We start from the raw sequence: 21635 nt of genomic DNA on the forward strand, positions 1-21635 counted from the left end.
GCAGCTGACAGATCCAAAATTGTTTATGTGTCCCAGCAAAAAGAAATGAACTGCTTGACAAAAAGATAGTACAGGATTTATTTGAAGTTAAAAAGCTCTGCTTACCAGTTCTTCTCCCGCAGCCTTCTGATGCTTAAAAAAAGTTAGCAAGAATTAAGAAAGCAACTGAAATGTATAGATGAATTGACTTGACAGGCTTTTGTAAACATGTCACTACATTTTTCACTTGGCAGTTTTATGGAGGCTGCAATCTAGCAGGATGGCTTTATTCCAAAGGATGATGCTGGACTTTGTCACTTCCTTATTCGGAGTTCTTGATTGGTGCAGTGCAGCTCTTTAACACTCCAGCAGAAAGGAGGGACGGTGCTGTGGCCAAAGCAATGGGTGGAAATCCTCGAGTTTATATCTGCAATATCTCCTAGGCCAGTCTCCTCCAATCTGGAGCCTTCCAGATTCTTTGGACCACAGCTCTCATCTGGTCTCAGGAAGAGGCATTTTCACACTGTGTTGCTTGAGATCCTTTCACTGGAGATGGCAGAAGCTGAACCTGGACTTTTTGCATGCTCTGGGCTCTGCACTCCTCCCATAGGGTGGTATATGGGTGGAGTTTAAATTTATGGTGCCTGGCTTATTTTAATAAATGCAAATCAAATGGATCATATTGCTTGGCTGAGCTCTCAGGATATGGAAGGGATGAAAGAAATTCCACGGCCATGTTGGTTGCAACTGATGGGGGTTGAAGTCCAAAACATCTGGAAGGCATCAGGTTTGAGAAGGATGTTCTAGGCCTTCAATAATCAAGATGAAGGCTTACAGAGAATGGAGTTACATTGGTTCCAAGTAAACCCATGCAGAAGGTGGAGGGATGCAAGGCATTCTCCTTCACACATTTTATCAATCCAGTGGCAGCCACAAGCATAATGTTATAAGTTTTGGGTGCCCAAGTTTGTGGGTGCAAGGCACCCATAATTTCTAGATTTAGTAGCTGCTAGAATGGGGACACAGGTGGCGCTGTGGTCTAAACCACAGAGCCTAGGGCTTGCCGATCAGAAGGTCGGCAGTTTGAATCCCTGCAATGGGGTGAGCTCCCATTGTTCAGTCCCAGCTCCTGCCAACCTAGCAGTTCGAAAGCATGTCAAGTGCAAGTAGATAAATAGGTACTGCTCCGGCGGGAAGGTAAACGGTGTTTCCATGCGCTGCTTTAGTTCACCAGAAATGGCTTAGTCATGCTGGCCACATGACCCAGAAGCTGTCTGCTGACAAACACTGGCTCCCCCGGCCTATAGAGCGAGATGAGCGCCGCAACCCCAGAGTCGTCCGTGACTGGACCTAATGGTCAGGGGTACCTTTACCTAGGATTTAATCAAGGTTTGGGTAATTAAACAACAATAAGTGAACTCCAAGATCCAGCAGAGATTCAGTATGAAAATAATACAGGCCAGCTTCCTAATGAGGTAATCACCTTATGATGGATGAGTCATTAACCTAACACAAGATGAGCCATCAAGTCATTCAGTTCCCAACAGCAAGAGGGGTGGAGCCCCTTCCCCAGCTGTGCATTAGTGGCAGAGACAAAAAAGGTTTAGGATTTCAGTTTGGATGATGTAGGCTGGAGGAAAATCCTTTTCAGTCTGTTAGCAGCAACAAGAAAGAGGAAGGGGGTGGTGAAGCACCATGTGGGCTGATTGTGACAGATTGTAACAAAGAGACAGATTCCATGGCAGATTTCTCTGTTCTTAAACCCAAGCCTGCTGTGCCAGTTGGAGAAGCAAGAGACTCTCCTGGAATAAATTGCTTTGAACCCCTCCATCTAGACTCAGGTATATATATATGTAAATAGACCACCATGACGGAAGCCAGAGCGCATGGAAATGCCAGAAGCGGTTTAGTCATGCTGGCCACATGACCCAGAAAGCTGTCTGTGGACAAACACTGGCTTTCCTAGCCTGCAAAGCGAGATAAGCGCCACACCCCACAACCGTCTTCGACTGGACTTAACCATCCAGGGGTCCTTTACCAAATAGACCATATATCGTAAAGACACCACAGTCTCTGCTGTGTCTCATTTCTGAAAGGAAACACGAACCCTGGCTAAGCGCATGGGACCCCTGGAATTTCACACACTGCTCAGCGGAGACTGGGCTGGCATGTAGCAATATTTCTTAGTGCTGGACTGAAATATTTGGTTACGCATTTTTGTGCTTTTATATCACAATCCACCCTCTGATCTTTGGATGAAGGGTGGTATAGAAATTATAGAATAAATATTATTTTGAAAAAGAAACATGGCTAGGATTGCACGGGAAGCCCTGCTCACAAGAGAGGTTTGGGCATAGGCTATCTATCCTCACAGGAAGTAGATTCCAACTGACATTAGGCAGGCAGCCTCACTATATTGCCTTAGATGCCTGCTGAAAACTTTTTAATGTTGGGAAGCCTACCCAGACATATGACTTAGTCATGCACTGAGTGTTTTAATTCACCAGTGTTTTAAACCTTTGCTTTAATGCTTCTGTTGTGACAGTTTATGGGATGTTTTCAATATAGCACAGAATCATGGAAGGACCCAAGGGTAATCTAGACCAACCCCCTGCCATGTGGAAACCTCGGCTTAAAAACCTCCAAGGAAGGAGAGTCCACCTCCTCTTGTGGCAGTCTGTTCCACTGCTGAACAGCTCTTACTGTCAGAAAGTTTTTTTCCGAATGTTTAGTTGGAATCTCCTTTCTTGCAACTTGAAGCCATTGGTTCAAGTCCTACACGCCAGAACAGGAGAAAACAAGCATGCTCCCTCCTCCATGTGACAGCCCTTGAGATATTTGAAGATGGCTATCATATCTCCTCTCAGGCTCCTCTTCTCCAGGCTAAACATACCCAGCTCCTTCAAGCGGTCCTCCATAAGGCTTAGTTTCCATACCCTTGATCATCTTGGTTGCCCTCCTCTCCACATGTTCCAGCTTGTCAACATCCTTCTTAAACTGTGGTGCCCAGAATTGGACACAGTATTCCAAGTGTGGTCTGACTAAGGCAGAATAGAGTAGTACTATTACTTCCCTTGATCTGGACACTATACTTCTGTTAATGCAGCCTAGAATAGCATTAGCCTTTTTTGCTGCTGCATCACACCATTGACTCATGTTAAGCTTGTAGTCCACCAAGACCCCTAGATTTTTTTCACATGTACTGCTGGTAAGCCAGGTGTTTCCCCATCCCATATTTGTGCATCTGGTTCTTCCTGCCTAAGTGCAGAACCTTACATTTGTCCCTCTTGAAATTCATTTTGTTAGCTTGGGCCCAGTTCTCCAATCTGTTAAGGTCATTTTGAATTCTGATTCTGTCTTCAGCAGAATTAGCTACCCTTCCCAGTTTGGTGTCATCAGCAAATTTGATGAGCACTATGTCCCCCCCCCCCCTTGTGCACTGCCTTGACTCTGGATTCAGTGGGATAAGCAAACAACCAGGTATATATAGAAAAAGCGCAGTGCATTTGGCATATTTCTAGGCCAGTTTGCTTTACTACTTACAATAATGCTCTCTCTCATACTAGCACTGCTCAGCAAGCTCTTCTCCTTTCAATCCATTAGGGCTGGCTCAGGGAAGCATATTCCCTATAAGAGCATCACAGCCTAATCCAGCTTGATACATCAAGGACCAGGATGCTGCTGTTGAGTCCAGTTTTTGAATCTCAGCACACATCCCATTTGGCTCAAGCTCAGGACTTTCCACGATAGGATTTAATTTGTCTCAGTAGCACAACCTAATACATTCTTTGCTGCTTAAACTGCTGAATAATTCAGCAAAACAGAGCTATTAAGGGAGGTGGAATGAGCAAGACAAAGTTAATTCCCATTTCCCAGTGCAACTAGGGATGGGACAATGACATCACTATAGTTTGCAACGGAGAATTATCCCTTAGGATTAAGATATCGATAAAGAAGAAAGCTCAAGCAGGGGACAGGACATGGGTATCCAGTCATGCACCACAATCCATTGCACATTTACCCGGAAGTAACTCACTGTGTTCCACGGGGCTTATGATCAGGTTCGGGTACAAAAGGTTGCTTTCTGCCTTAAGCAAGGGGAATAAGCATTGGAGGATTGTCCATTAGGGCAAATGGGGCACCAATCACCAACCCAGTAAATGGGAGATTGGATTGGCAAGTGGAAATGCTTGTGTAGAAGGAATGATTGCTTTAGCAGAGGGCTTTCTCAGTAGTGGCACCTGCCCTGTGGAACGCCCTCCCATCAGATGTCAAGGAAATAAACAACTGGCTTTTAAAAGAAATCTGAAGGCAGCCCTCTTTAGGGAAGTTTTAAATGTTTGATCTTTTATTGCTATTATTATTATTATTATTAGTAGTAGTAGTAGTAGTAGTAGTAGTAGTATTAGTATTTTCTGTTGGAAGCTGCCCAGAGTGGCTGGGGAAACCAAGCCAGAGGGGTGGGGTATAAATAATAAATTCTTATTCTTATTCTTATTAACACTGACCCTACATGTCACTCCTTCCCCTCTCCCCCTCCTCCAATTCCTAATCAAAAAGTTTCAGCAGCCTTAGGCTCTTTCCCAAAGAGTCCCAAATATATGTGAATCTATTTTCTCCGCCCCACACAGGCTGTTCTGGGGGTTCCCCTGGTTCTCCAGAGTGATTGGTTGTTTTGGTGGGGGAAGCCCCCTTCCACTAGCGTGAGACCTTGCATAGGGTTCCTGTTTTCAGGATAGGCTAATTGAGTCCTGCACCATATCTTGAAGACTGTTGCATGGCACTCCAGCTCCAAGCAGTGTGAGATTCCATGGATTCCAGTCGCTTACCCAGGATTTGGTCTTCTGAGAATGAGGGGCAGCGGAGACTGTGGTGTCTTTATGATATATGCTTTGTTTGCACATCTATACAACCTGAGTCTATGATGGAGGGGTTCACAGCATCAACAACCGAACAGGGCCTTTCTTGCCCCATAACCACAACCTTGGATTCAAACAGAAAACAGGCATTGCTTTGACTGTCTGGCTTCCCAGCCTGCTGCTTCCAGCTTCCAGCTTTTGCTCACATCACATCTCCACTCGAGTTTTTATCTTTCTAAATGCTAGCAGATTTGTGCCATTTTCAGTCTGGCGCAGAGTCACTCCCTTTGTTTCCTTAGTGACCCATTACCTCGCCTGGAAGCTAGTCTGGCTATTCCAGGAATTTGAATCCTTGATTAGATTTTAACAGTTACTGGATGTAGGGATTGGAAGGGTCTTGGCATACAGCCTGCCTCCCCGCCGCAAACTCATAACAATACTTTTAGAAACAGTCTGATGTTCTTTTGTTTACTATTACATTTACAAATGATAAAGGAGGGAAGGCAATGGAAGGAGACAATAAATTTACCAGATGCTCTGTCAACTCAGCTTGCTTGGAACGCATAATCCTGGGTTTCCAAAATAGAGCCCCTCTGGAGGTCTCTCCAGGCGAAAACTGAAACTTCCTTCTGAAACATAGGCTATCGTGGCAGAAGCTGGATATTTTTAGGGTGCCTCCTAACAGGACCATTGCAGCCTATCCCTTAGTTAAACAGAAGTCATTGAGTTTGCTTGTTGTGGTGCCTAGTAACTGGTATTGAAGGTAGCTAAATTTGTGAGAGAGATAAATTTGTAAAATTACTCAGTAAATTAAATAAACCAAATGTGGCTTTATTTATGGAACAGTCAATACCTATCCAGCCAGTATGTCCACAATGGAAATGTGCAGCATTTCTTATGGTCACACAATAGGATTAAGCTGTCAGAAGAGATGCAAAGCTAATTTAGACACAGGACCCTTTGGTTATATATTTTTTGTGTTTTGCACAGTTTCTCAAATAGTATGGCATTCTCTCTGCCAAGTACAGAGCTATTTTGTAATTTGCAGATAAGTTCTTTAATGTCTGGTTTTTTGGGGGTGGGGTTTAAATGTATGCAATGTAAGTACAGCTGTATATAATCCCTGTTATCCTTCTACTCAGCAATTATTTATACTCACAGAAATGTCACTTATCCAAAGCAGCAGCAAAAGGCAACCTCTGAGATGAGACTTTTGCTTACACTTCTATGCAATTGCACGTTTCTGAATAACTCAACCATACCCATAGTTTATGTTTGAAAAATATGTGATCACCAGGTGCAGGGGCATAATATTGCAGCCTTGGGAAAAAGTGGTAGAAGCAGAAAGCAGTGTGGAAGGGAAACTTATTAGGTTACACCCGAACTTAGTCATCATGATTAGAGTAGACCTACTGAAATCAATGGAACTTGATTTCAGGCCCATGGATTTTGATATGTGTCTACTCTAAGCACAACTACACCTGGCTCTAGCCCATTAAGTACAATGGGCAACTAAGTTTGTGTCACTTATATAGTCTATTCTAACTTTCATCAACCTAGTGCTGTTCAGTAGTTTGGACCACAACTCCCATCAGCCCTCGCCAGCATGGAAGCAAAGAAGCAAAGCAGTCAGCTGAATTTGTCAATAGGCATATTATTCAGGTGCCTAGGGCCTCTAGTGTCTGAGAGCTTCAAAGTATCTCAAGGGGTGGGGGGGATCTTTGGACCATGTCAACCAAGGTGCCCCCCTTTAACAAATGAATACTTACAATAATGCCATTTATAATAATATGGCTTGGGTATTATACAGTGGTACCTTGGGTTAAAGGGACGCAAGTGGCGCTGTGGTCTAAACCACAGAGCCTAGGGCTTGCTGATCAGGAGGTCGGCGGTTTGAATCCCCACGATGGGGTGAGCTCCCGTTGCTCAGTCCCTACTCCTGCCAACCTAGCAGTTCGAAAGCACGTCAAAGTGCAAGTAGATAATTAGGTACCACTCTGGTGGGAAGGTAAACGGCATTTCCGTGTGCTGCTTTGGTTCGCCAGAGTCATGCTAGCCACATGACCTGGAAGCTGTACGCCAGCTCCCTCGGCCAATAAAGCGAGATGAGCGCCGCAACCCCAGAGTGGTCCGCAACTGGACCTAACGGTCAGGGGTCCCTTTACCTTTAGCTTGGGTTAAGAACTTAATTCGTTCTGGACGTCCGTTCTTAACCTGAGACTGTTCTTAACCTGAGATACCACTTTAGCTAATGGGGCCTCTCGCTCCTGCCCTGCTGCCGGAGCACGATTTCTGTTCTCATCCTGAAGGAAAGTTCTTCACCTGTGGTACTACTTCTGGGTTAGCAGAGTCTGTAACCTGAAGTGTCTGTAACCTGAAGCGTCTGTAACCCAAGGTACCACTGTATATAGTTTGGGAGGAGGAATACTGCCTGGTAAACGAGGCATAGGCGGAGTTCCAACACACAGTGAAGTTGCCATGTGATCTATTGTATCTCTGTAGAGGGGATGCTGGTGGTGTCATGTGCTTTGAGCTATAAAATGGGCATGAAGCCATCCCAAAGTCATTTCACTATGTCTTACAAAAGTGAAACAAACACAGACTAAACTATGCAGCACAGCTTTTGCGGGGAGGTGGGGTCATTTTAGCCTACAGGGGAAGAACTGTAGTTCTGAATATCCCTGTCCCCCATCCAACGTTTCTGTGCAGAGAAAATGAGCGTTTCTAGAACCCACTTTCTCCCTGACATCACACTTCTGTTCAGAAAAGCCAGTCTCACAAACCATGACTGGACCATGCTGACTGCTTCTTTCTCTTTCTCATCCTTACACAAACCCTGCCCTATAAACCACAGTCTTCACATTTCTAAATAAGACATTTGTGGCCAGGTGGGGTAGCAGCAAGGACTCTTCATTAAATGATGCCACCCCAAACTGCTTCTACCTGAAAGAGGCTCAGTGAGGCTGGAGGGGAACTGAAGGGAAAGAGACTTTCTGTGGGCGATCGCTTTCCCACCTGCCTTGCCCTACCATCCAGTTCCGGGAGCCTTTCCCAGACCATGACTCTGAGAACAGCGGAAGCAGGTGGGAAGAGAGCAGTTCAGGGACAGTTTTAAAAAATAATTTTTATAAGTTGTGTGGCCTTGTTTCTCAGTTTGATCCTTTCACATGGTTTTGTATGTTTGGTGATTTGCTGTTATTTTTTATTGATTATAGAATTCTTTATTGTAACTGATAAGTGTAAACTGTTTAATTATTATCTGCTGATGTTTAATTTTACTGTTTACGATTGGAGTCTAATGGATTATTCAGTATTGCTTTATTTGATATAAGTTGTTTATTTTAAAGTTATTGTGACTTTTTATATAGGTTCTTTGTTACTATCAATGTTTGCTGTTTTATTTTTATTATTAGGTGTGTTGGAAGCCGCCCAGAGTGACTGGGGCAACCCAGCCAGATGGGCGGGGTATAAATAAATAAATTATATTCATTATTATAATAATCATCATCATTATTATTAAAGCCAGAAACATTCCAGGTAACTGCTCAGAACAAGGACTAGCTTCTGGCATCTCCTGAATCCCCATGCTACAATTGCTGGCACATGGACTTTCCTTTCCCCTTGATAGGTCCAGTCCATATGGTCAGCTGCTTACATAGGCTATGGAGCAGTTTTCAGCAGCAAATACACTGCCTGTGCAATATACAAAGAAAGCCACATAATAATGTGGAAGAGGCTCTTTTCTTGAGGTTCAGTAGCTGAGCTGGGACTTGAAGCAAAGTTTTCCCCAAACTGAAACTTAAATCTGTTATTGTGCGCTCATTCCTCAATGGTACAGGCATGTGGGGCAAAGTGCAGAGTGAAGCTTATTCTGCTTCCCATTTGCGTGGCTTTTAGGTCTCATGAAGGTTTTGGTTTGTCGTTAGTAAGAACAGGAAGCTCCATTTCCAGTTTTAGGAAGAGTCTCTTGACTGCTAGTCACTTATTAATACACTTGAATATGCAATTTGCTATACTTCATGAATGCACAACTAGTCCAACGTGATTAATCTGCCTTGCTTAGAACCAAGCATGGAGTGCTGTGCCACATTTTTCAGAGGGCATAGGTTGAGGAAGGCAGAGTATAAATGACTTTTTATCAACATAGAAACAGGCAAATACACCCACCCACCCAACTGATTGCACGAGAGTCTTTTATCAGGTTTCTTTGGGCTGGGCGTTCAAGCAGAAGAGAGCTGGCAAATTGCAGCCCACATCAAACAATCTGAATGGCAGAGCCTTGTTTAAAGGCCCATTTGTATTGATTAAATGGAAGTGCCTAATTGCTTATCTGTAAAGATTAATGCAGGAGCAGAGCGAGTCAAGATCCTGGCACTCTCTGCCAGCCCCAGGGACAGCGTTTTCCGTGTATAACACGCAACGTGTAATGAACCACTGGTTTAAATGCATTTATTTATTCATGGCCATGAGGGTGCAGAGGAACCTGAGGCAGCTCTGGCTCAGATCTTGCTGGGAACCGTTTTGAGAACTTGCAGCCAGACCTCAACCCAGAAAACTGGCTATTGCCTCTGACATTAATGATGCAGCCATGAGACTGGGTCTCTCCTGTGCCTTCCACCACTGGACTGTTTCTGAGCCATTTTACTCACCTCAAAATTGGCTGTTTTCTTTCAGTTAGGCCAATATTTTCGTGTATGAAAATGCCTAAAGGATAGCAGATATGGAGCCAGATTATTATTTCTGGTACATTAATGAAATCAACAGTCCTATTTGCTATTCGTCATCAATGAATCCATCACCAATCAATATTCTAGTTCCATTCAGTCAGAGATGGGTCTCCTGGGACTCTCCAGTTGTTGTCTCCAGCTCCCATCAGCCTCAGCCAGCATGGCCTGTGATCAGGGATCATGGGAGTTGTAGTCCAGGGACATCTGCAGGGCCAAATGTTAATGCCACCCCTGCATTAAGTTCTTAGAGCACAGCATTTTTGTTTTTCATTTATCAGAAACTGTCCCAAGAACATTTTGTTACTGAGCAGCCTAGGAATGTGGTAAATAATTTTTTTAAAAAAAGTTTGTCTGAATTTTTGTCTGTTCTGTTCTGGAAACTCCAGATCAGCAATAGCCTGCAAGGAGGCAAAATGGCTTGGGCTGGTCCTGGGTCCTTCCACATGCACAGTCATTTCCATAGATTTTTTTTTTAAAATCTTCTTTTTCTGTTACAGTGGTACCTTGGGTTAAGAACTTAATTCGTTCCGGAGGTCCGTTCTTAACCTGAAACTGTTCTTAACCTGAAGCACCACTTTAGCTAATGGGGCCTCCTGCTGCCACTGAGTCGCCGCTGCATGATTTCTGTTCTCATTCTGAAGCAAAGTTCTTAACCTGAGGTACTATTTCTGGTTTAGCGGAGTCTGTAACCTGAAGCGTCTGTAACCCGAGGTACCACTGTATTTGCTTTCTGTTTTTAACCTCATGGAAGAAACTTGCTTGGAATATGCTGGGAAGGTTGTGGTTTCACATTTTCTGCATCCTGCTGTATTTCTGCTGCATTCCCCCTTGGTGCCTGTCTCCAGAAGAGACAGAGGGAAAGTCTAACTCGGCAATTTCCGTGAAATATACTCGGAATCGAGAGTGGATTTCATGCTTTTTATTTAGCTCATTGTGTTGAGGAGGAATGGAAGTTCCCCCAGAATGTCTGCTTTATATACATTATTTACATAATGGGCCCCATGTGATTGGCTAATTCCAGGATTCTCCTGTAGTCCAATCAGGTTGCGGATTCACTTCCACCTGGAGCTGGATTGGGTGGCTCCTGTGGACCAATCAGACTGCTGCATTCTGGATCCTATTATTCTAGGACCAATCAGACTGCTGCATTCCAAATCCTATTATTCTAGGACCAATCAGACTGCTGCATTCTGAATCCTATTGTTCTAGGACCAATCAGACTGCAGCATTTTGGATCCTATTCAACTCAGTACATAATATTCCGCTTCTACCCTTTCTCGCAACAGGAGAGAAGTGAGTGGCTTCTCCTCTTTGGCCTGCCTCTGCTGATTCTGCCATGAGCTCCGGCCACTCCAGGTATGGAGCATCTTGCTACATCGCCACAGCCAGCAGAGTGCCCTGCCTTCTCCAGGAACAGCCTGCCTGCTTGCTTTGCATCCATCACTGTCAACAAGTCTCCGCTCAGCTGCCGCTCTAGGCAGCCTTCCAAAAAAGCAGCCGCTGCCAAAGGTGCAAGGAACAGGCTGATGCATATGGACAGCCCTTCCCCTCAGCCTTCTGTGCCTGTAGTTATGTCACTCTCCGGCTCTCTGACTTTGACGGATGCCAAGGCTGTGCAATCTAATAAATGTCACATTACTCACTCTCTCCTGGCAAGCTCTGCGTCTGTGGCCTGTTACTCATTCCTCTCTCATGATTCACCTGCCAAAGCCCTGGCGGATGGCCACTTGCTGATTGTCGGTAGACAATAGACCACAGGCTTCTCCCTCGTTCTCTACCTGTGGTCATTTCTGTTGCCCTTTTTGGTTCCTGAGCAGCTTCGGAAGTTCCCTGCCATCACTTCCTGCCAAGCAGAGGTAATTTACACCAACCCCCACATTTTCCCTCTAAGGCAAGCTTTATTGCTCACCGCCGATCTTGCATTTTGGATTTTATTTTCAGGGTGGATATGTAGGCCTGATCATGCAGTGCTGAGGAAGAGACAAAACTGGGAGGAAAGTGTGGGGCAGTCACGGGACCGACTATACCCACGGGTCAGCAACCTTTTGAGGTCCATGGGCATGTTTGGATATTTTAGCAAGGCCTGTGAGTGCCACTCCCTCTGGCCACTTCCGGTAGAATCAATCTGAGTCTTGAAAAGTACATAGAGTTGACAGAGGAAGTTGGAAAGAGTGTAACTTCTCCAGCTTCCTCCGTCAACTGTACTTTTCAAGGAGAAAAAAGGCAACCATTCCATGACTAGGGGATAGTGAGTATGGGAGAGGAGACTCAGATGTTTTGTGGGACTAGGGCAAGACTATGAGGGCAACATTGTGCCCAGGGGTGCCACAATGGCAATCCCTAGGCCAGGCATAGGCAAGCTCGGCCCTCCAGCTGTTTTGGGGCTACAATTCCCATCATCCCTGGACCACTGGTCCCCTTAGCTAGGGATCATGGGAGTTGTAGTCCCAAAACAGCTGGCGGGCCGAGCTTGCCTATGGCTGCCCTAGGCTATGCAGCAAAGCCGAAACAGAGCACATGGTTTACAGTTGTTGTTTTAAAAGGAAAGAAAAACTGATCCTCCCCTTTTTAAATTGGCTTTTCAAATTAAAGTTTTTCAAGCACATATCCAACATACAACATCACAACAAGATTCCCAAGAATCTCCTGGACTTCTCTTCTCCCTTTTGTGGGTCTTATTGTTAGTCATTTCCTGCATTTTTATAATAATCCAAACATTTTACATCTCCATTATATCCAAAATTCACCATTAAACTATAAGTCTTATTCCAATCCTACTAACAATTTTAACTGTTTACAATGGTTTTTAAGATAAATTATAAATTCCCCCCATTCCTTATTAAAATGTTACTCTTCCTGATTTCTGATTCCTCCAGTCATTTTTGCCATTTCGGCATAGTCCATCAACTTAATCTGCCATTCTTCTCTGGCTGGGACTTTTATCTTCTGTCCATCTCTGGGCCAATAACATCTGCGTATGTATGTGGTCGCATACATAAATAATCTTTTCTTCTCCATTGGGATTTTCTGGTCTATGAACAACCAAATGGACCTTGGAGAGTTTGGAATGACCACCACACAGAGAATTCTTGTAATAACATCTTTCCATGGTCAGGAAGGTCCCCTGCTGGAAAAGGTCTGCTGTGTGTCTACCCTATCAATCTGCTCTCATCCTCTGTGTCCTTTCTCTGTCCCTCCACTAGTGCCATTCTCTACCCCTTTGCTTACCAGCCATAGCTCTGCTACCACCCTACTCCTCATGCTGTAAAATACAAATTTTGGCCAGCAGAGCCCTGATGGCTCACCTAGTCCAGCGTTCTGTTCTCATAGTGACCAACCAGATGCCCACAGAAAGTTCACAAGCAGGACCTGAGAATGCAAGAATGTACTTTTTCAGGATTCTGAAGTTCCGGCTAGCCCATAAAATTAGATTTTTTTTCTCTCCATTGGATCTGATTTCGATAAAAATCTTCCTTGCAGATGTACTCTGAAGTCATGAAAGGCAATAGGCTCAAGTCTGAAAACAGGAATAAATTGTGTGGCTTTATGCAGTATTTCCAGGACAGTTTGATCTTTGCAAGATGCTTTGCATGCATATGCAAAACCAATCTATTTCCGTTAAAACCTATGCAGTGTCTACACATTCATCTGGAACCATTTTAGTCTCCTGTGAAGTCTTCAGTGGAATGATTTACTATGAATTCTCCCTTTATTGTGCTCTGCAGCGCAAAGGCAAATTTGCAAAATGTCCCCGAGCCACATGGATTCCGGAGAATGAACTGCAAAAATTATGGAATTGAATATCCAGAGGGTAATGCAAGAGAAATGACTCTATAGCTATGCTAAGTGGCGAATTCAGTTTCTGTGCCAAGAACACCCCCTATTGCGTACTAAACAACAGATTCACCAGTGCATGGATCTGTTGGAAGTTCTGATGCTGAATCCAGCTTTTTCCCCAGGTGTGCTTTTGGCAGTTGTTTATGTTGGGATTATTTCTTCTGAAGGTGAGTTTATGGCAGGGCCCACTCTAAATATGTTGCTGCTTGAAGTGGTAGCTAATGGGGGGGGGGGGAGACTGCCACTTCCCTGGCCTCTGGTTGGTTGTGTTGCTGCTGTTCCCAGGGGGCAGAAGGATAGGGGCAAAGCAGCTGAAAAGTCGGCATAGTGCAAATGCACCAGCAGGAGTGCTGAATTGGAACCGCCTGTGAATTCACACTACACCAATCTTGCCAATGCCTCCTCACCCCTACCCCCTACCTCCTTGTAAGCAGCAGCAATACAACTAACCAGAGGTCAGTGGAGCATTGGTGCCCCACCAACACTTTATGAAATGGTGCACGCCAGCCCAATCTCCTGTATGGCCATACAGAAGTTGATTGGATAGGAAGTGGGATATTATTCCAACACTGATTACAGCACAGCAGCCTAGCTTAGGACAGGCTATGCATGGCACAAACAGCTGTAGTGTCTAACATCTTGTCCCCCTCCCACTTCCCAGCATCTGCCACCTGAAGTCAGGGCCATATCTAGGAGAGCATAAGGCTTGGGACAAATTGTGTAGCTTGGGTGACTTAGATTGAAGTAATCCCTTAAAGTTTTTGGTGTTCAAAGGCTTTATTCATGCAGGAACTATTTATAGGATGAGAGGAAATGAGACAGAGAAAATATCAGACAATTCCTATCTTTCCCCAGAATTGTGCACTTTGTGGTTTCATCCTATGGGAAATTCTGATAGACTTGTGACAATGCCTTGTCAAAGAGTAGCATTAATCTGAACGTTATAAAATCCCTCCCGCCAGATGTTAGTAACCTTGCACACTGAGATCTGGAAGGATCATTATGATACCAATGCTGTATCACATGGTTTCAAATAACTCCTATATTTGGACATAGAAATCTATCTTACACCAGGTCAGACTATTGGGTGGGGATGGAGGAGCAATTTGATTCTGTTCACATTTAAATGTGAACCTACCAAACTTGAATTTTCTAAAACAATGCGTGAACCAAAACACAGCCATCCTTTGAAATTTGAACTTCTCTGAATTTTTCAATGCAGATCTCCAGTCAAGTAATATGTAAAAAAAAGATGCATATACTAGGTTAAAGTATGGATAAAAGGGCATGTAATAGTGAAAATAATATGAAAAAATGCATAACATAAGGCAAAATAGCATTGCCAAAATGTCTACAGCATATTAGGCTAAGTTGTGTATAAAAAGGTATATACTATGAGAAATTTGCACGAAAATGCTGATAAATTTTCATGAGGCCTTTGAAACAACAACAACGACGAAACAAAAAACCCAGAACCCAAGCTTACATGGAAATGTAGAGAACTGAAGATTGGAAAAATGAGAAACTAAGAGAAACCAAAACTGTAATATTTGCCCACCCCTGCTATCAGGCTAGTACTGTCAACTGTGGCAGGCAGGGTATCTCTTCAGGGTATCAGGCAGAGGTCTGTCTTATTCTCAGACATTTTTCTGCAGATGCCATGGACTGAACCTGGGAGCTTCTGCACGCAAAGCATATGCTCTACAGCCAAGCTATAAGCCTCTGATATACTGTATCAGACTCTCTATCTCCTCCCTACATCCATTAATATGAAGGCTCTCCCACTTAACCATACAGGAGCAGAGTATTAATCATGATCATACTGGGTCCAATAATAAAATGCAACCAGTGCAGTTTGTGATGAGAATTTGATGCTGAGGATGGGGAACTGCCTTCCCACTGTCTCTGTGCTGTGCCAGGGCCTGGAAGACAGTCCACCTGAGGACTCTGCTGTCCCTTAACCCACCCCAGATATCTCCAATAACATCCTGCAGAAACCGAACTATCTGAAAAGCCATTCTGACATGCAGTTAAATCAAGTCAGGAAGGGCAGATTCTGTAGGCATGCAGTCACTGGGACCTGAGAGAATTCAGAGGTATGAAGAGATAATGTTATGCCAGAATCTTGAGTATGTGGGAGGTGGGAATTGTGATCTCTGACGATTCAGTTTTAAATTTCCTACTGCTTTGGTTCCCTCTGGTGGCTGCGGGATGTGATTTCATGGTACAGGAATGTAAGCAAGGGGCTGGCTGCTTTCAAATATTGTGACGTCCCTACACAAGGTGCAAATTTCCCAGGCCGCACAGGTCATAACAAGCCCAATCAGCCACATAGACTGGTGAAGGACAAGATAGGCCGGAGTTCTGACATTTTGTATGAATTGAAGTTTCTGAAACAGTGCATTCTCAACAGGGACACCTGCAGAGCCCTTTGCCCTGAAATTAGTCTTCAAAGACAAATTTAGTTGTAGCCAATATAACAGATTGCCATGTGTACTTGGTTGCACTATGTGTGTGGTGCCCACAACAGCTTCTCCAGTTTGCAAATGTGTCCACACGCCCCAGAAAGGTTGATCACTCCTGATGTACCACCTACATCAGGATCATATGTCCTTACCAGCATTATTTGCCCCCCCCCAAATCAAACCAATTATTAAAACTATTACTAATCAATCAGTTATCAAATAGGTATAATTGTTTAATCACAGGACTTTTTAATACACCAAATCTAAATCTATGCAAATCTAAATCTATGTTTCCATGTTTTTGCAACCATGATTTTGCACCCTAAGGGAAGATGAGCTAAAAGCATTGGTTCCCAAACCTATTTGGCCTTGGCTGCAGTTGAAGACAACATGCGTGTTGGCTTAGGCAAGAACTCTGAATGCAGTCAGAGCTCCCCTACCTTCCTCCCTTTTCCCAGCAGCATTTCCAACAACTGATGAAAAGACAAGCCACCACTGTGTATAAAAAGGAGTGTGGGCTTATCCACACTTACTTTTCCTTCACTCTATCCAAGTGCCTGCCTTCCTTCCTTCCTTCCTTCCTTCCTTCCTTCCTTTCTCTCTCTCTCTCTCTCTCTCTCTCTCTCTCTCTCTCTCTCTCTCTTTCTTTCTTTCTTTCTTTCTTTCTCTCTCTCTCTCTCTAGAGCTTTCCCTGTGAAAACCCGCTCTTTAAAGCTCAATCGGAGCAAACAACAATCCACAGAAAACCCCAAATTGACATTTGCTCATGTTGAGTGCTAAAAAGGGAAAGCTTCGGGACAACCCCCCCCCCAAACGTTCAGGCTCAGACTCAGAGATTCGGACCTGTGCCTGGAAAGAGAGGGGCAAAAGTTAAGTGTGGATAAGCCCTGTGTCTGGTGCTGGAGCAACAAAACTGTCAAAGAGCAGATCTGGTTCTTTCCATGACTCAACCAGTCTTTGAACCTCAGCCCTTCTCTTTCACTCCCCTTTCCCGCTTGAAGCAAAGGGCAACAATGCAAAGTGTTGGGTTGGCTGACAGTGGTGATGATTTAGATCCCTGCTTGCTGTATCCACCCAAACTGGTCTGGTTGCCTGTGATTTTACAGTATTGCTAGCTTTCATTTCAGTAGCATTTTCTGTGGGGAAACCTCTCTACATAGGAGCCAACTCCAGGGGGGCATGGGTGTCTGGGCACCCAGAAAGTCAATGAAAAAAGTCTGCAGGTGGCAACGGAGCTGCCTCTGAGAGAGAAGCAGTTCAGCTCCACCCTCTGCAGCCAGGCAGCGAGGCACCCTTGCCGGGGAGGGAGGCTTGGACGTGGAGGCAGAGTAGCTTTGTCTCTGAGTCCAAGCCCCTCCCTGTGGAAAAGGGTGCCTCGCTGGCTGCAAAGAGGAGGAGCCGCCGCCACTGCTGGCCACTGCAATGCGGACGTTGCACATCTGTGTTGCGGTGGCCGGCACCCATAATCCTGAGGGCGAGATGGCACCCCTGCCTCCCCAGATTTCATGTGCTGCCTCTGCATATTTGTTCAGGAGTACTACTGGATTCAATGGAGATTACTCTCAGAAAAGTGTGCATCAGATTTCAGTCTCCGTCTAATGAAAACTGTGGGAATGTTCAGGGAGGCAGGGGCAGATATATTGTTTAATTATATCCTTCCCAACTTGTGTTAACAAGTTCTACAATTTAGCAGAGTAACATTCCCATTTAAAACTTACACAGCGGATAGGTTTGCCAGGCTTGCATAAGCCTCTTGTGCTGGTCCAGGGGGGAGGTTACCATGGGGCGAGGTCCAGGACCTGAGTCGAGGGTCAACAGACAGTCCTCCACGGGCGAAGCGGGGTCCACAGCGAGGAGCCGGGCAAGGACAGGAACTCTGGAGGAACCGGACTGGGTGCTGGCCAAAACAGCTCTTCAACGACGTTGCTCCCGCAACCTGGGACCGGGCTGACTGGCCTTTATCTCCTCTGAGGCCAGGGGCGGTCCCGGCCCCCAGGAGACCCGCCTCTCCTGGCCTTAAGGCGAGCACTCCTCCTGGGAGAAACCAGTTCCCTCCGCCTCTCTGCCCTGAGCCTCTGCAGTTCAGGAGAGGCTGAAGGGTTACTGGACCCAGGGGGAGACTCACCTGTAGGCACTGAGTCCTCAACCACCTCTGGAGCCAGAGTGGATTCACCTGGTGCCTGCTCCTGAGGATCCAGCACAGGTGCAGGTGCTTCAGAATCAAGGCCCTGCCCCAGTTCAGCCGGCCCTGGAGGCGGGGACTCCTGTGCAGGCTGGGATTCCTCCAGTTCAGCCTCTGAATCGGATTCCCAGGCCATCACACCTCTAAAATAAGTTTCCTCGTAATTCCCCTTTTATTCCCTCCTAAAAAAGAATAGACACAACACAGTCTTGTATAAAAGAGTTTACTCACATTCTGTTCACAGCAGGATCCCAGAAGGCAGACTTAGGTTACAAAATATATACACGTGGAATCTATCCCATAAGGAGATAATTCCTTTGTCCTCTCTTGCATGGAAGCCAAGAGAGCATCTCAGGCTAAGGAGACGTTGCTTCTTCAAAGAATGGAGTCAAAGAGAGAAGGGTGGCTGCCTCCCCAGTGCTATTTTGTTACCTGCACAGGTGAGGTCACGCCCACCTCTGGTCACATGTAGAGGAAGTTTGTCCCAGCCCAGGAGGAAACAGGAAGTTCTGACTGGGCTGGTCCAGACATCCCCTTTTTATGTCCACTCTAGGCATGTTGTATTTGACTGCTCTGTGTTTCACACCCCACAAAAACATTGTCAAAAGTTATGCTAATACACTCAGGCCTAGCCAGAGGTCTTTGTGGATAATCAGCAGCTTGTGCTCATAGGTCTCCAAACATGCATGAGGACAAATGGCCTGATTCAGTATAGGACCCTTGCTATGTTTATCACAACATATTTTTAGAACTGAATTTGGCTCCCTTGAGTGCATTCCCACAGGGGGTCCTGCATTTTTCTTCTGTGGATGAGAAAGCAGAGTAGAGAGGAGGGTTTTTGTTTTGTTTTGTTTTTTGGCAGCTCCCAAACCACTATTTCACTATAAAAGAAATACATTTTAAAACCAGACAATTGGTCAGTGGAATCCTGGCTTTGGAGCTGCCTCCAAGGAAGCACAAAGATTCAAAAACTAAAGTAAATAAAATGCAATGAGTTCTAGTGAGTGATACTACCTACAAATAACTAATAAAACCATCTAATGGAAATAACAACAACAAAATCAATTACAAAATGTCAGAGGAAGCCATGAAATGGAACTGAAGGAGGTGGGGGGCGGGGAGGTAGATGGTGGAGTTTCTCTTAGAAACAGCACCACAGCCTGCCAATGATATTGGTGCAAACAGAGTGTACCATATCTGTGCGTGTGCAAGGCTAGAAATGCGCTCTTTGTGTGCTGCATTTTGGAGATTGCTGTACAGCATCTGTATTCCTAGAATGAAAGCTCAAAAGTTTAAAAAAATGAATTTGGGCAAATATGAAACTAATTTGAAATACGAATGGTGAAACATCGCCATCACAAACGTGAGAGCTCTCTCTTGCAACCTGGTCCGTGAAAGAGGAGTGGTGGGGATAGTGAAAGAGTAAAAAAAATAAATTGTCTCAGATGTGGAGATACATTTGGGGACAACAAGCTGAACTATTCTTTTGAATCTCGGCGCAAAAGGGGAAGAGGCGTGTTCTTCCAAATGCATGCACTGAACTGCCTGTAACACAAGCCCAGAATATAGTCCTTACTGGATTGGAGAACCAGCTAGCTGAATCCATGCACCTGCTTCTGCCAATATACAAGTGGAGAAGTTGTAAGAATTTCCCATCATTAGCACAGTGCTTCTGAAGCTTGCTCTCGATAACAAGAGCTGAAAACCAAAATGTCTGCTCCCATCATAGATTCGTCATGGTGCATGGGTTGGTTATATGTGGGTGTTTTTTTTAAAAAAACTATTAAACAAATATTTTTTTAAAAGGAAAGAAACAGCTAATGTGCCTGTAACAGGATCTTTTTAATAGACTGAAAATCAAAAGAAAAACTGAGAAGAAACCAAAATAAGTGTACTTTGGTGGGAGTTTTATTGCAGGAGTATTCTGCAATATGTTCTTGACACAATAGTGGTGCCTTAGTGGTGGATTTATTCTGCTTTATTAATTAGTTGCTGTGCTTCCCCAAAGTTATTGACATCTGGAGGGGAAATAGCACAACTAAAATGAAACAATTGTCTCCTCTGCTACAAAAAATATACAATTTGGGGTAAGAGCAGGTATAGGATTTTAGGAGGATGCTACAGGAAAGGCACTGAATGTAAATGAAGCAATATGACAACCCCAAAACTTTTGCAGGTACAAATAGTATTCTGTCATAGCAATGTTCCATAATCGACGAGCCATGTCTCAGATTATAGTTTGCCAGCCAGCTTCCAGTTTGATCATTATTGATGGAGAACAGGGCTGTCTGTCCCTATCATGAGACAAGGCGAGGCAACTGCCTCAGGTGGAAGGATCCATAGGGGCAGTAGATCTGGTCTCCAAGGCTGTATTACCTATTCCTGCTGCTGCTGCAGTGGCAGCCACGGCTGTGGCACACTCCTTAGAAGCTGGATCTGCCGCTTTCTCTTGGCAAATAGGAGGCACTGCTGCTCCCCCCCCCTCAGGGTCTCCTCCTTCGGGGTCTCCTGCGCTGGGCACCCACCTAGCGCAATTCAGAGTTGGGCCTCCCCCACCCGCCTGGCCACCTTTGATTCCCACTTCAACCATTGGGTAAGGTTGATTTGATTCCTCCCCCTTGTTCCCTATCTAGACTTTCACTTACCCTTCTTCCCTGACTGGAGGGGGGCACCATTTTGTGGTTCACCTGAGGAGCCAAAATGTCTTGGGCCAGCCCTGATGCAGAATGAATGTGAAGGGGAAATAAGTCATAAAATAAGTGGAACAAGCATTAGTTTTACAACTGGATAAGGAGAGAAATGATACACTGCGTCCACTGTTCAACTTTGAAGGGAAGACCTTGACAGATGGTTTTCTTTTCAGAAAAACTGAACTACGCAACGTCTGCTTTGACAAAGAAGGAAAGCTGTAATGAGGCATTTAGTGGCGGTGACAGTATCAAAGGAGGCAGGTCCCATCTAGGGTAACAAGTGAGCATGTCAAAGACTATTTGGTCAATCTGCATGAATTCAAGTCAGCAGAGCCTGGTGATTGTCACACACACACACACACACACACACACACACACACGAGAAATCAAGAAGAAATGGCAGAAACCAATGCATAAGCCAACGGAAGAAGGAACTGCAGACCTGTTTGCTGAGTCTAGCAGATCTTAGAAGACCTTAGAACAAAACAATCCATAGATTTACAAGCATGTGGTAGAAAATAATTGGCAGGGAATACAGGTGACATATCTACCAGTTGTTGATGTCTGCTCCTCAGGATATCTTTTATTTGCAAAAGCTGAGGAGGAGTAGCTTCACTCTGTCTGGAGCTGGTAAGATCGTCTGGCGTCATGTGTTCAGTTTGGGCAACAAAGTTCAAGAAGGCGATTGCTGACGCAGTTGCAACCTCATCTGCGGGGAACAATTTTCTTTTTTAACCCCCAATCCCTTCAGAAAAGGACAAAATAAATGGTTGTAATCATTTACTTAGATCTTAGGAATAGCTTTGCAGATTGGCAATTTTTTTCTTACCCTAATGCTATCATATGGATGGGTAACATGGGAGACTTCTGCATTAACCCTCCATATCTGCATTTGT

The 21635-nt window shown here is 44.8% G+C and overlaps 1 long non-coding RNA gene across 1 annotated transcript in view; it reads left to right on the forward strand.

Moving 5' to 3' along the window:
• LOC310766617 overlaps window positions 1–21635 on the forward strand; it is a 246290-nt gene that overhangs the window by 133086 nt on the left and 91569 nt on the right. The gene's annotated exons all lie outside the window — the stretch shown is intronic.

The sequence above is a fragment of the Podarcis filfolensis genome, assembly GCF_964270895.1.
Source record: "Podarcis filfolensis genome assembly, chromosome: 1".
NCBI classification, from domain to species: Eukaryota; Metazoa; Chordata; class Lepidosauria; order Squamata; family Lacertidae; genus Podarcis; species Podarcis filfolensis.